Here is a 14600-nt window from a genome sequence, read left to right on the forward strand (position 1 = left end):
TTTTTACGTATGTGAAGAGAAAGAAGACAGTTAAGAACAATGTTGGGCCCTTGACGAATGAATTGGGTGAAATTGTCATGGGAAACAGAAATATGGCAGAAGAATTTAATGAGTACTTTAGATCTGTTTTCACTAAGGAAGACACAAGCAATCTCCCAGATGTATGGATGGGCCAAGGACATAGGGTAACAGAGGAAATGAAACAGATTGACATGAGGAAGGAAACGGTGATGAGAAGACTGATGGGACTGAAGGCTGACAAATCCCCAGGTCCAGATGGTTTGTATCCTAGGGTACTAAAGGAGGTGGCCCTGGAAATTGCGGATGCATTGGTAATCATTTTCCAATGTTCCTTAGATTCAGGATCCGTTCCTGAGGATTGGAGAATGGCTAATGTTATCCCACTTTTTAAGAAAGGAGAAAGGGAGAAAACAGAGAACTATCGACCTGTCAGCCTAACATCAGTAATGAGGAAGATGCTAGAGTCCATTATTAAAGATGAAATAGTGGCATATCTAGGTAGCAGTGATAGGATTGGGCCGAGCCAGCATGGATTTACCAAGGGTAAATTTCCCAACTAATCTGTTTGAGTTTTTCGAGGATGTAACCAGGAAGTTAGACGGATGAGATCCAGTGGATGTAGTGTACCTCGATTTTCAGAAGGCATTTGATAAGGTCCCACATAGGTGATTGGCGGGTAAAAACAAAGCTCAGGGCATCGGGGGGAAGACATTGACATGGATAGAAAACTGGTTGACAGATAGAAAGCAAAGGGTAACAGTGAATGGGTGTTTCTCGGAATGGCAGGTGGTGACTAGTGGGGTGCCACAGGGCTCGGTATTGGGACCACAACTGTTTACAATTTACATCAATGATTTAGATGAAGGCATTGAGAATAACATCAGCAAATTTGCTGATGATACTAAGCTGGGTGGCAGTGTGACATGTGATGAGGATGTTAGGAGAATTCAGGGTGACTTGGATAGGCTGGGTGAGTGGGCAGATACTTGGCAGATGACGTTTAATGTGAATAAGTGTGAGGTTATCCACTTTGGGAGTAAGAACAGGAAGGCAGATTATTATCTGAACGGTGCAGAGTTAGGTACGGCAGAAATACAAAATCTAGGAGTCCATGTTCATCGGTCACTGAAGGTGAATGAGCAAGTACAGCAGGCAGTGAAGAAGGCTAATGGAATGTTGGCCTTTATTACAAAGGGAATTGAGTACAAGAGCAAGGAAATCCTCTTGCATTTGTACAGAGCCCTGGTGAGACCACACCTGGAGTATAGTGTACAGTTTTGGTCTCCAGGGTTAAGGAAGGACATCCTGGCTGTAGAGGAAGTGCAGCGTAGATTCATGAGGTTAATTTCTGGGATGTCTGGACTGTCTTACGCAGAGAGATTAGAGAGACTAGGCTTGTACACACTGGAATTAAGGAGATTGAGAGGGGATCTGATTGAAATATATATGATTATTAAGGGATTGGACAAGATAGAGGCAGGAAATATTTTCCTGATGTTGGGAGAGTCCAGTAGCAGAGGGCATGGTTTGAGAATAAGGGGTACGTCATTTAGGACAGAGTTAAGGAAAAACTTCTCCCAGAGAGTTGTGGGGGTCTGGAATGCACTGCCTCGGAAGGTAGTGGAGGCCAATTCTCTGGATGCTTTCAAGAAGGAGCTAGATAGGTATCTTATGGATAGGGGAATCAAGGAATACGGGGACAAGGCAGGAACCGACTATTGATAGTAGATGCTCAGCCATGATCTCAAAATGGCGGTGCAGGCTCGCAGGGCCGAATGGTCTACTTCTGCACCTATTGTCTGTTGTCTATTGTCCCACTGGAGGAAGGGGGATGAGGAAGAGACAACCCACAGGTGGAAGATGGATGCGGAAGAGAGATCCCTCAGGAGTAAGTGGGATGGGGAAAAAATTTCCGGCAGGAGGAAGTGGATGGGGAAGAGTGATCCTACAGAAGGAAGCAGAATGAGGATGAGAGATCCAACAGGAGGTAGAGGGATGGGAAAGAGAGATACCACAGGGGGGAGGGGATCCGGAAGATAATTCCTACAGAAGGATGGAAGATGGGGAAGAGAGATCCCACAAGAGGAAGGAGAATGGGAAAGAGAGATCCCAATGGAGGTAGAGGGATGGGAAAGAGAAATCCTACAGAAGGGAAATGGGAAAGAGAGATCCCACAGAAGGAAAGGGGCTGGTGAAAATGATCTCACAGGAGGAATGGGGATAGGGAAGAGAGATCCCACACGAGGAAGTGGGATGGGGAAGAGAGATCACACAGGAGGAAGAGGGATGGGGAAGAGATGTCTCTGAGCAGGATGTGCATATAGAAGACAGTACCTGGAGTAGGAAGCTGAATCAGGAAGAGAGATCCCACTGGAGGAAGGGGGACTGGGAAGACAGCTCCCACAGCAGGAAGGGGTATGGGGAAGAAACACCCCACAGGAAGTAGGGGATGAGGCAATGCGATCCTGCAGGAAGAAGTGCGATGGGGGAAAGAGGTCCCACAGCAGTAGGGGGTATGGGGAAGAAAGATACCACAGGAGGAATGGGGAAAGGAAAGAGAGATGCTAGGGGAGGAAGGGGAATGGGAAGGAGAGATCCCACAGGAGGAAGGCAGATGGGGAAAGGGGATCCCACAGGTGGAAGAGGATGGGAAGAGAGAGCGCACGAGGAAGGGGATGAGGAAATGAGATCACGCAGGGAGAAGTGGGATGGGGAACAGAGTTCCTTCAGGTCGAAGGGGGATAGAAAAAGAGATCCTACAGGAGAAAGGGAATGGGAAGGAGAGTTCCCACAGGAGGAAGGGGGATGGTGAAGGGAGATCCAACAGGAGGAAGAGGGATGGGGAAGAGAGATCCTATAGGAGGAAGGGGGATGGGGAAAATAATCGCTTGGGAGGAAGAGGGATGGGTAAAGGAGATCCAGCACGAGGAAGGGGGATGGGGAAGAGATATCCCACAGGAAGAAGGCGGATGGGGAAGAGAGATCCCACAGGAAGAAGGGGGATGGGGAAGAGATACCCCACAGGAGGAAGGGGGATGGGGAAGAGAGATCCCACAGGAAGAAGGGGGATGGGGAAGAGATATCCCACAGCACTTGGGGGTATGGGGAAGAGAGATCCCACAGGAAGAAGTGGGATGGGGAACAGAGTTCCCACAGGTTGGATAGAAAAAAGAGATCCTATGGGAGATAGGGGATGGGAAGGAGTGACCCCACAGGAGGAAGGCGGATGGTGAAGGGAGATCCAACAGGAGGAAGAGGTATGGGGAAGAGAGATCCCACAGGAGGAAGGCGGATGGTGAAGGGAGATCCCACAGGAGGAAGGGGAATGGGGAAGAGAGATCCGACAGGAGGAAGGGGATGGGGAAGAGAGATACCACAGGAGGAAACGGATCGGGAAGAGAGATCACACAGGAGGAAGTGGGATGGGAAAGAGAGATCCTATAGGAGGAAGGGTGATGGGGAAAGTGATCCGACCGGAGGAAGGGGATGCGGAAGAAAGATACCACAGGAGTAAAGTGATAGGGAAGAGATATCCCACAGGAAGAAGGTGGATGGGGAAGAGAGATCCCACAAGAGGAAGGGGGATGGGGAAGAGAGATCCTACAGGAAGAAGGTGGATGGGGAAGAGAGATCCCACAGGTGGAAGTGGGATGGGGAAGAGAGTTCCTTCAGGTCGAAGGGGGATAGAAAAAGAGATCCTACAGGAGAAAGGGAATGGGAAGGAGAGTTCCCACAGGAGGAAGGGGGATGGTGAAGGGAGATCCAACAGGAGGAAGAGGGATGGGGAAGAGAGATCCTATAGGAGGAAGGGGGATGGGGAAAATAATCGCTTGGGAGGAAGAGGGATGGGTAAAGGAGATCCAGCACGAGGAAGGGGGATGGGGAAGAGATATCCCACAGGAAGAAGGCGGATGGGGAAGAGAGATCCCACAGGAAGAAGGGGGATGGGGAAGAGATACCCCACAGGAGGAAGGGGGATGGGGAAGAGAGATCCCACAGGAAGAAGGGGGATGGGGAAGAGATATCCCACAGCACTTGGGGGTATGGGGAAGAGAGATCCCACAGGAAGAAGTGGGATGGGGAACAGAGTTCCCACAGGTTGGATAGAAAAAAGAGATCCTATGGGAGATAGGGGATGGGAAGGAGTGACCCCACAGGAGGAAGGGGATGGGGAAGAGAGATCCCACAGGAGGAAGGCGGATGGTGAAGGGAGATCCCACAGGAGGAAGGGGAATGGGGAAGAGAGATCCGACAGGAGGAAGGGGATGGGGAAGAGAGATACCACAGGAGGAAACGGATCGGGAAGAGAGATCACACAGGAGGAAGTGGGATGGGAAAGAGAGATCCTATAGGAGGAAGGGTGATGGGGAAAGTGATCCGACCGGAGGAAGGGGATGCGGAAGAAAGATACCACAGGAGTAAAGTGATAGGGAAGAGATATCCCACAGGAAGAAGGTGGATGGGGAAGAGAGATCCCACAAGAGGAAGGGGGATGGGGAAGAGAGATCCTACAGGAAGAAGGTGGATGGGGAAGAGAGATCCCACAGGTGGAAGTGGGATGGGGAAGAGATATCCCACAGGAAGAAGGTGGATGGGGAAGAGAGATCCCACAAGAGAAAGGGGGATGGGGAAGAGAGATCCTACACGAGGAAGGGGGATGGGGAAGAGAGATCCCACAGGGGGAACGGGGATGGGGAAGAGATATTCACCAGGAGGGGGGATGGGGAAGAGAGATCCCACAGGACGAAGGGGAATGGGAAGAGAGATCCCACAGGAGGACGGGGGATAGAAGAGAGAGATCCTACGGGAGAAAGTTAATAGGAAGGAGAGATCCCACAGGAGGAAGGCGGATGGTGAAGGGAGATTCAAAGGGAGGAAGAGGGATGGGGAAGAGAGATCCAACAGGAGGAAGGGGGATGGGAAAGAGAGTTCCCGCAGGAGGAAGGGGGACAGGGAAGAGAGATCCCACAGGAGGAAGGGGAATGGGAAGAGAGATCCCCAAGGAGGATGGGGGATGGGGAAGAGAGATTCCACACGAGGAAGGGGGATGGGGAGGTGAAATCCTCAGGAGGAAGGGGATGGTGAAGGGAGATCCAACAGGAGGAAGAGGGATGGGGAAGAGAGATCCTATAGGAGGAAGGGGGATGGGGAAAATAATCGCTTGGGAGGAAGAGGGATGGGTAAAGGAGATCCAGCACGAGGAAGGGGGATGGGGAAGAGATATCCCACAGGAAGAAGGCGGATGGGGAAGAGAGATCCCACAGGAAGAAGGGGGATGGGGAAGAGATACCCCACAGGAGGAAGGGGGATGGGGAAGAGAGATCCCACAGGAAGAAGGGGGATGGGGAAGAGATATCCCACAGCACTTGGGGGTATGGGGAAGAGAGATCCCACAGGAAGAAGTGGGATGGGGAACAGAGTTCCCACAGGTTGGATAGAAAAAAGAGATCCTATGGGAGATAGGGGATGGGAAGGAGTGACCCCACAGGAGGAAGGCGGATGGTGAAGGGAGATCCAACAGGAGGAAGAGGTATGGGGAAGAGAGATCCCACAGGAGGAAGGCGGATGGTGAAGGGAGATCCCACAGGAGGAAGGGGAATGGGGAAGAGAGATCCGACAGGAGGAAGGGGATGGGGAAGAGAGATACCACAGGAGGAAACGGATCGGGAAGAGAGATCACACAGGAGGAAGTGGGATGGGAAAGAGAGATCCTATAGGAGGAAGGGTGATGGGGAAAGTGATCCGACCGGAGGAAGGGGATGCGGAAGAAAGATACCACAGGAGTAAAGTGATAGGGAAGAGATATCCCACAGGAAGAAGGTGGATGGGGAAGAGAGATCCCACAAGAGGAAGGGGGATGGGGAAGAGAGATCCTACAGGAAGAAGGTGGATGGGGAAGAGAGATCCCACAGGTGGAAGTGGGATGGGGAAGAGATATCCCACAGGAAGAAGGTGGATGGGGAAGAGAGATCCCACAGGGGGAACGGGGATGGGGAAGAGAGATCCTACACGAGGAAGGGGGATGGGGAAGAGAGATCCCACAGGACGAAGGGGAATGGGAAGAGAGATCCCACAGGAGGACTGGGGAGAGAAGAGAGAGATCCTACAGGAGAAAGTTAATAGGAAGGAGAGATCCCACAGGAGGAAGGCGGATGGTGAAGGGAGATTCAAAGGGAGGAAGAGGGATGGGGAAGAGAGATCCAACAGGAGGAAGGGGGATGGGAAAGAGAGTTCCCGCAGGAGGAAGGGGGACAGGGAAGAGAGATCCCACAGGAGGAAGGGGAATGGGAAGAGAGATCCCCAAGGAGGATGGGGGATGGGGAAGAGAGATTCCACACGAGGAAGGGGGATGGGGAGGTGAAATCCTCAGGAGGAAGGGGATGGGGAAGAGAGATCCCTCATGAAGAAGTGTGATGTGGATGAGAGATCCCACAGGCGGATGGGATTGGGGAAGAGAGATCCCACAGTAAGGGGGATGAGGAAAATGATCCGACAGGAGGAAGGGGATAGGGAATAGAGATACCACAGGAGGAAAGGGATCGGGAAGAGAGATCACACAGGAGGATGTGGGATGGGGAACAGAGATCCCACAGGAGGAAGTGGGATGGGGGAGAGATCCCACAGGAGGAAGAGGATGGGTTATTGAGATCCAAGAGGAGAAAGGGGATGGGGATGAGAGATCCCTCATGAAGATGAGTGATAGGGATGAGAGATCCCACAGTAAGTCGGATGAGGAATGAGATCCGACAGGAGGAAGGGGATGGGGAGAGAGATACCACAGGAGGAAAGGGATCCGGAAGAGAGATCACACAGGAGGAAGGGGGATGGGGATGAGATATCCCACAGGAGGAAGGGGGATGGGGATAGAGATCCCACAGGAGGAAGGGGGATGGGGAAGGGATATCCCACAGGAGGGGAGATGGGGAAGAGAGATCCCACAGGACGAAGGGGAATGGGAAGAGAGAGATCCCACAGGAGGAAGGCGGAAGGTGAAGGGAGATTCAACGGGAGGAAGAGGGATGGGGAAGAGAGATCCCAAAGGAGGAAGGGGGATGGGGAAAAGAATTCCTTCAGGAGGAAGGGGAATGGGGAAGAGAGATCCCACAGGAGGACGGGGGATGGGGAAGATATTTCCGGCAGGAGGAAGTGGATGGGGAATATGGATCCCACAGTAGGTAGCAGATTCAGGAAGAGAGATCCAACAGGAGGTAGGGGGATGGGAAAGAGAGGTACCACAGGAGGAAGGGGATCCGGAAGAGAATTCCCACAGAAGGAATTGAGATGGGGAAGAGAGATCCCACAAGAGGAAGGAGAATGAGAAAGAGAGATCCCACTGGAGGTAGGGGGATAGGAAAGAGAGATTCCACAGGATGAAAGAGATGCGGAAGAGATATCCCACAGGAGGAAGGAGATCACGAAAAGAGATCCCTCAGGAGGAAGGTGAATGGGGAAGTGAGATCCCACAGTTGGAAGGCGGATGGTGAAGTGAGATCCAACAGGAGGAAGAGGGATGGGGAAGAGAGATCCTATAGGAGGAAGGGGGATGAGAAAATGATCGCTTGGGAGGAAGGGGGATGGGTAAAGGAGATCCAGCACGAGGAAGGGGGATGGGGAGGAGATATCCCACAGAAAGAATGGGGATGGGGAAGAGATATCCCACAGGATGAAGGGGATGGGGAAGAGTGATCCCACAGGTGGAAGGGGGATAGGAAAGAGACATCCTGCAGGAGGAAAGGTGATTTGGAAAAGTGATCCCATAGGAGGAAGGGGGACTGGGAAGACCTATCTCACAGCAGGAAGGAGGATGGGGAAGAGCTCCCATACGTGTTGGGGGTTTGGGGAAGAGAGATCACACTCGAGCAAGGGGGATAGGAAAGAGTAATCCTACGGGAGGAATGGGAATGGGAAGGAGAGATACAACAGGAGGAAGAGTGATGGGGAAGAGAGATCCTATAGGAGGAAGGGGGTAGGGAAAATGATCGCTTGGGAGGAAGGGGGATGGGTAATGGAGATCCTACACGAGGAAGGGGGATGGGGAACAGAGTTCCCTCAGGTTGTAGGGGGATAGAAAGAGAGATCACACTCGAGGAAGGGGGATAGGAAAAAGTGATCCTACGGGTGGAATGGGAATGGGAAGGAGAGATCCCACAGGAGGAAGGCGGATGGGGATGGGAGATCCCACAGTAGAAAGGGGCTGGGGAAGAGAAATCCCACAGAAGGAAGTGGGATGGGGAACAGAGTTCCCACACGTCGAAGGGGGATAGAAAAGAGAGATCCTACGGGAGAAAGGGGATGGGAAGGAGTGACCCCACAAGAGGAAGGCGGATGGTGAAGGGAGATCCAACAGGAGGAAGGGGGGTGGGTAAAGGAGATCCCACACGAGGAAGGGGAATGGGGAAGAGAGATCCCACAGGAGGAAGTTGATGGGTTATCGAGATCCAAGAGGAGAAAGGGGATGGGGAAGAGAGATACCACAGGAGGAAAGGGATCCGGAAGAGAGATCACACAGGAGGAAGAGGGATGGGGAAGAGAGATCCCACAGGAGGAAGGGGGATGGGGAAGAGAGATCCCACAGTAAGTGGTTGAGGAAAGAGATCCAACAGTAGAAAGGGGATGGGGAAGAGAGATACTACAGGAGGAAATGGATCCGCAAGAGAGATCACACAGGAGGAAGGGGGATGGGGAAGAGATATCCCACAGGAGGAAGGGGGATGGGGAGAGAGATCCCACAGGAGGAAGGGGGATGGGGAAGAGATATCCCACAGGAGGAAGGGGAATGGGGAAGGGATATCCCACAGGAGGGGGAATGGGGAAGAGAGATCCCACAGGACGAAGGGGAATGGAAAGAGAGAGATCCCACAGGAGGACGGGGGATACAAGAGAGAGATCCTATGGGAGAAAGGGAATGGGAAGGAGAGATCCCACAGGAGGAAGGCGGATGGTGAAGGGAGATTCAACGGGAGGAAGAGGGATGGGGAAGAGAGATCCCAAAGGAGGAAGAGGGATGGGGAAAAGAATTCCTTCAGGAGGAAGGGGAATGGGGAAGAGAGATCCAACAGGAGGAAGGGGGATGGGGAAGAGAGATCCCGCATGAGGAAGGGGGACAAGGAAGAGAGATCCCACAGGAGGAAGGGGAATGGGAAGAGAGATCCCAAAGGAGGATGGGGGTTGGGGAAGAGAGATCCCACAGGAGGAAGGGGGATGGGTAAAGGAGATCCCACACGAGGAAGGGGGATGGGGAGGCGAAATCCCACGAGGAAGGGGATGAGTTATCGAGATCCAAGAGGAGAAAGGGGATGGGGAAGAGAGAGTTCCCTCATGAAGAAGAGGGATGGGGAAGAGAGATTTTATAGGAGGAAGGGGGATGGGGAAAATGATCGCTTGGGAGGAAGGGGGATGGGTTATGGAGATCCTACACGAGGAAGAGGGATGGGGAACAGAGTTCCCTCAGGTTGTAGGGGGATAGAAAGAGAGATCACACTCGAGGAAGGGGGATAGGAAAAAGTGATCCTACGGGTGGATTGGGAATGGGAAGGAGAGATCCCTCATGAAGAAGAGTGATGGGGATGAGAGATCCCACAGTAAGGGGGATGAGGAAAGAGATCCGACAGGAGGAAGGGGATGGGGAAGAGAGATACCACAGGAGGAAAGGGAACCGGAAGAGAGATCACACAGGAGGATGGGGGATGGGGAAGAGAGATCCCACAGTAAGTGGGATGAGGAAAGAGATCCGACAGGAGGAAGGGGATGGGGAAGAGAGATACTGCAGGAGGAAATGGATCTGGAAGAGAGATCACAAAGGAGGAAGGGGGATGGGGAAAAGATATCCCACAAGAGGAAGGGGGATGGGGAGAGAGATCCCACAGGAGGAAGGGGGATGGGGAAGGGATTTCCCACAGGAGGTAGGATGGGGAAGAGATATCCCACAGGAGGACGGGGGATACAAGAGAGAGATCCTACGGGAGAAAGGGAATGGGAAGGAGAGATCCCACAGGAGGAAGGCGGATGGTGAAGGGAGATTCAACGGGAGGAAGAGGGATGGGGAAGAGAGATCCCAAAGGAGGAAGTTGGATGGGGAAAATAATTCCTTCAGGAGGAAGGGGGACAAGGAAGAGAGATCCCACAGGAAGAAGGTGGATGGGGAAGAGAGATCCCACAGGAAGAAGGGGGATGGGGAAGAGAGTTCCCACAGGAAGAAGGTGGATGGGGAAGAGAAATCCCACAAGAGGAAGGGGGATGGGGAAGAGAGATCCCAGAGGAAGAAGGTGGATGGGGAAGAGAGATCCCACAGGAAGAAGGGGGATGGGGAAGAGAGATCCCACAGGAAGAAGGTGGATGGGGAAGAGAAATCCCACAAGAGGAAGGGGGATGGGGAAGAGAGATCCCAGAGGAAGAAGGTGGATGGGGAAGAGAGATCCCACAGGAGGGATGGGGAAGAGAGATCCCACTAGGGGGAAGGGGGATGGGGAGAGAGATCCCACAGGAGGACGGGGGATAGAAGAGAGAGATCCTACGGGAGAAAGGAAATGGGAAGGAGAGATCCCACAGGAGGAAGGCGGATGGTGAAGGGAGATTCAACGGGAGGAAGAGGGATGGGGAAGAGAGATCCCAAAGGAGGAAGTTGGATGGGGAAAATAATTCCTTCAGGAGGAAGGGGGACAAGGAAGAGAGATCCCACAGGAAGAAGGTGGATGGGGAAGAGAGATCCAACAGGAAGAAGGGGGATGGGGAAGAGAGATCCCACAGGAAGAAGGTGGATGGGGAAGAGAAATCCCACAAGAGGAAGGGGGATGGGGAAGAGAGATCCCAGAGGAAGAAGGTGGATGGGGAAGAGAGATCCCACAGGAAGAAGGGGGATGGGGAAGAGAGATCCCACAGGAAGAAGGTGGATGGGGAAGAGAAATCCCACAAGAGGAAGGGGGATGGGGAAGAGAGATCCCAGAGGAAGAAGGTGGATGGGGAAGAGAGATCCCACAGGAGGGATGGGGAAGAGAGATCCCACTAGGGGGAAGGGGGATGGGGAGAGAGATCCCACGGAGGACGGGGGATAGAAGAGAGAGATCCTACGGGAGAAAGGAAATGGGAAGGAGAGATCCCAATGGAGGAAGGCGGATGGTGAAGGGAGATCCAACGGGAGGAAGAGGGATGGGGAAGAGAGATCCCACAGGTGGAAGGGGGATGGGGAAAAGAATTCCTACACGAGGAAGGGAGATGGGAAGAGAGATCCCACAGGAGGAAGGGGATGGGGAAGAGAGATCCCGTAGGAAGAAGGTGGATGGGGAAGAGAGATCCCACAGGAAGAAGGGGGATGGGGAGGAGAGATCCCACAGGAGGAAGGAGGATGGGGAAGAGAGATCCCACAGGAGGAATGGGGATGGGAAGAGAGAGATCCCACAGGAGGAAGGCGGATGGTGAAGGGAGATTCAACGGGAGGAAGAGGGATGGGGAAGAGAGATCCCAAAGGAGGAAGGGGGATGGGGAAAAGAATTCCTTCAGGAGGAAGGGGAATGGGGAAGAGAGATCCAACAGGAGGAAGGGGGATGGGGAAGAGAGATCCCACAGAAGGAAGGTGGATGGGGAAGACAGTTCCCACAGGAGGAAGTGGGATGGGGAACAGAGTTCCCACACGTCGAAGGGGGATAGAAAAGAGAGATCCAACGGGAGAAAGGGGATGGGAAGGAGTGACCCCACAGGAGGAAGGCGGATGGTGAAGGGAGATACAACAGGAGGAAGAGGGATGGGGAAGAGAGATCCTATAGGAGGAAGGGGGATGGGGAAAATGATCGCTTGTGAGGAAGGGGGATGGGCAATGGAGATCCTACATGAGGAAGGGGGATGGGGAACAGAGTTCCCTCAGGTTGTAGGGGGATAGAAAGAGAGATCACACTCGAGGAAGGGGGATAGGAAAAAGTGATCCTACGGGTGGAATGGGAATGGGAAGGAGAGATCCCTCATGAAGAAGAGTGATGGGGATGAGAGATCCCACAGTAAGGGGGATGAGGAAAGAGATCCGACAGGAGGAAGGGGATAGGGAAGAGAGATACCACAGGTGGAAAGGGATCGGGAAGAGAGATCACACAGGAGGAAGGGGGATGGGAAAGAGAGATCCTATAGGAGGAAGGGTGATGGGGAAAGTGTTCCGACCGGAGGAAGGGGATGCGGAAGAAAGATTCCACAGGAGTAAAGGGATAGGGAAGAGCTATCCCATAGTAGGAAGGGGGATGGGGAACAGAGATTCCGCAGGAGGATGGGGGATGTGGAAGAGAGATCGCACAGGAAGACGGGGGATGGGGAACAAATTTCCGGCAGGAGGAAGTGGATGGGGAATATGGATCCCACAGTAGGTAGCAGATTCAGGAAGAGAGATCCAACAGGAGGTATGGGGATGGGAAAGAGAGGTACCACAGGAGGAAGGGGATCCGGAAGAGAATTCCCACAGAAGGAAGTGAGATCGGGAAGAGAGATCCCACAAGAGGAAGGAGAATGGGAAAGAGAGATCCCACAAGAGGAAGGAGAATGGGAAAGAGAGATCCTACTGGAGGTTGGGGGATGGGAAAGTGAGATTCCACAGGACGAAAGAGATGGGGATGAGAGATCCCACGGGATGAAAGAGATGGGGAAGAGATATCCCACAGGAGGAAGGAGATCGTGAAAAGAGATCCCTCAGGAGGAAGGTGAATGGGGAAGTGAGATCCCACAGTAGGAAGGCGGATGGTGAAGTGAGATCCAACAGGAGGAATGGGGATGGGGAAGAGAGATCCAAGAGGAGAAAGGGGATGGGGAAGAGAGATCCCTCATGAAGAAGAGGGATGGGGAAGAGAGATTTTATAGGAGGAAGGGGGATGGGAAAATGATCGCTTGGGAGGAAGGGGGATGGGTAAAGGAGATACTACACGAGGAAGGAGGATTTGGAAGAGATATCCCTCAGAAAGAATGGGGATGGGGAAGAGATATCCCACAGGATTAAGGGATTGGGGAAGAGAGATCCCATAGGAGGAAGGGGGACTGGGAAGACCTATCTCACAGCATGAAGGAGGATGGGGAAGAGCTCCCATACGTGTTGGGGGTTTGGGGAAGAGAGATCACACTCGAGGAAGGGGGATAGGAAAGAGTGATCCTACGGGAGGAATGGGAATGGGAAGGAGAGATACAACAGGAGGAAGAGGGATGGGGAAGAGAGATCCTATAGGAGGAAGGGGGATGGGGAAAATGATCGCTTGGGAGGAAGGGGGATGGGTAATGGAGATCCTACACGAGGAAGGGGGATGGGGAACAGAGTTCCCTCAGGTTGTAGGGGGATAGAAAGAGAGATCACACTCGAGGAAGGGGGATAGGAAAAAGTGATCCTACGGGTGGAATGGGAATGGGAAGGAGAGATCCCACAGGAGGAAGGCAGATGGGGATGGGAGATCCCACAGGAGGAATGGGCTGGGGAAGAGAAATCCCACAGAAGGAAGTGGGATGGGGAAGACAGTTCCCACAGGAGGAAGTGGGATGGGGAACAGAGTTCCCACACGTCGAAGGGGGATAGAAAAGAGAGATCCTACGGGAGAAAGGGGATGGGAAGGAGTGACCCCACAGGAGGAAGCGTATGGTGAAGGGAGATCCAACAGGAGGAAGAGGGATGCGTAAGAGAGATCCCACAGGAGGAAGAAGGTGGGTAAAGGAGATCCCACACGAGGAGGGGAACGGGGAAGAGAGATCCCACAGGAGGAAGTTGATGGGTTATCGAGATCCAAGAGGAGAAAGGGGATGGGGAAGAGAGATCCCTCATGAAGAAGAGTGATGGGGATGAGAGATCCCACAGTAAGGGGGATGAGGAAAGAGATCCGACAGGAGGAAGGTGATGGGGAAGAGAGATACCACAGGAGGAAAGGGATGAGGAAAGAGATCCGACAGGAGGTAGGGGATGGGGAAGAGAGATACTACAGGAGGAAATGGATCCGGAAGAGAGATCACACAGGAGGAAGGGGGATGGGGAAGAGATATCCCACAGGAGGAAGGGGGATGGGTAAAGGAGATCCAGCACGAGGAAGGGGGATGGGGAAGAGATATCCCACAGGAGGAAGGGGGATGGGGAGAGAGATCCCACAGGAGGAAGGGGGATGGGGAAGGGATATCCCACAGGAGGGGGGATGGGGAAGAGAGATCCCACAGGACGAAGGGGAATGGGAAGAGAGAGATCCCACAGGAGGACGGGGGATACAAGAGAGAGACCCTACGGGAGAAAGGGAATGGGAAGGAGAGATCCCACAGGAGGAAGGCGGATGGTGAAGGGAGATTCAACGGGAGGAAGAGGGATGGGGAAGAGAGATCCCAAAGGAGGAAGGGGGATGGGTAAAGGAGATCCTACACGAGGAAGGAGGATGGGGAAGAGATATCCCACAGAAAGAATGGGGATGGGGAAGAGATATCCCACAGGATGAAGGGATTGGGGAAGAGAGTTCCCACAGGTGGAAGGGGGATAGGAAAGAGACATCCTGCAGGAGGAAAGGTGATTTGGAAAAGTGATCCCATAGGCGGAAGGGGGACTGGGAAGACATATCTCACAGCAGGAAGGAGGATGGGGATGAGCTCCC

The 14600-nt window shown here is 53.1% G+C and overlaps 1 protein-coding gene and 1 long non-coding RNA gene across 4 annotated transcripts in view; one reads left to right on the forward strand and one right to left on the reverse strand.

Moving 5' to 3' along the window:
* LOC132390236 (uncharacterized) overlaps window positions 1–14600 on the forward strand; it is a 62011-nt gene that overhangs the window by 23768 nt on the left and 23643 nt on the right. The gene's annotated exons all lie outside the window — the stretch shown is intronic.
* The window catches only part of LOC132390235 (NACHT, LRR and PYD domains-containing protein 3-like), a 78304-nt gene that overhangs the window by 21703 nt on the left and 42001 nt on the right, over window positions 1–14600 (reverse strand). The window lies entirely within an intron of this gene.

Source organism: Hypanus sabinus, unplaced genomic scaffold, assembly GCF_030144855.1.
Source record: "Hypanus sabinus isolate sHypSab1 unplaced genomic scaffold, sHypSab1.hap1 scaffold_81, whole genome shotgun sequence".
Lineage (NCBI taxonomy): Eukaryota > Metazoa > Chordata > Chondrichthyes > Myliobatiformes > Dasyatidae > Hypanus > Hypanus sabinus.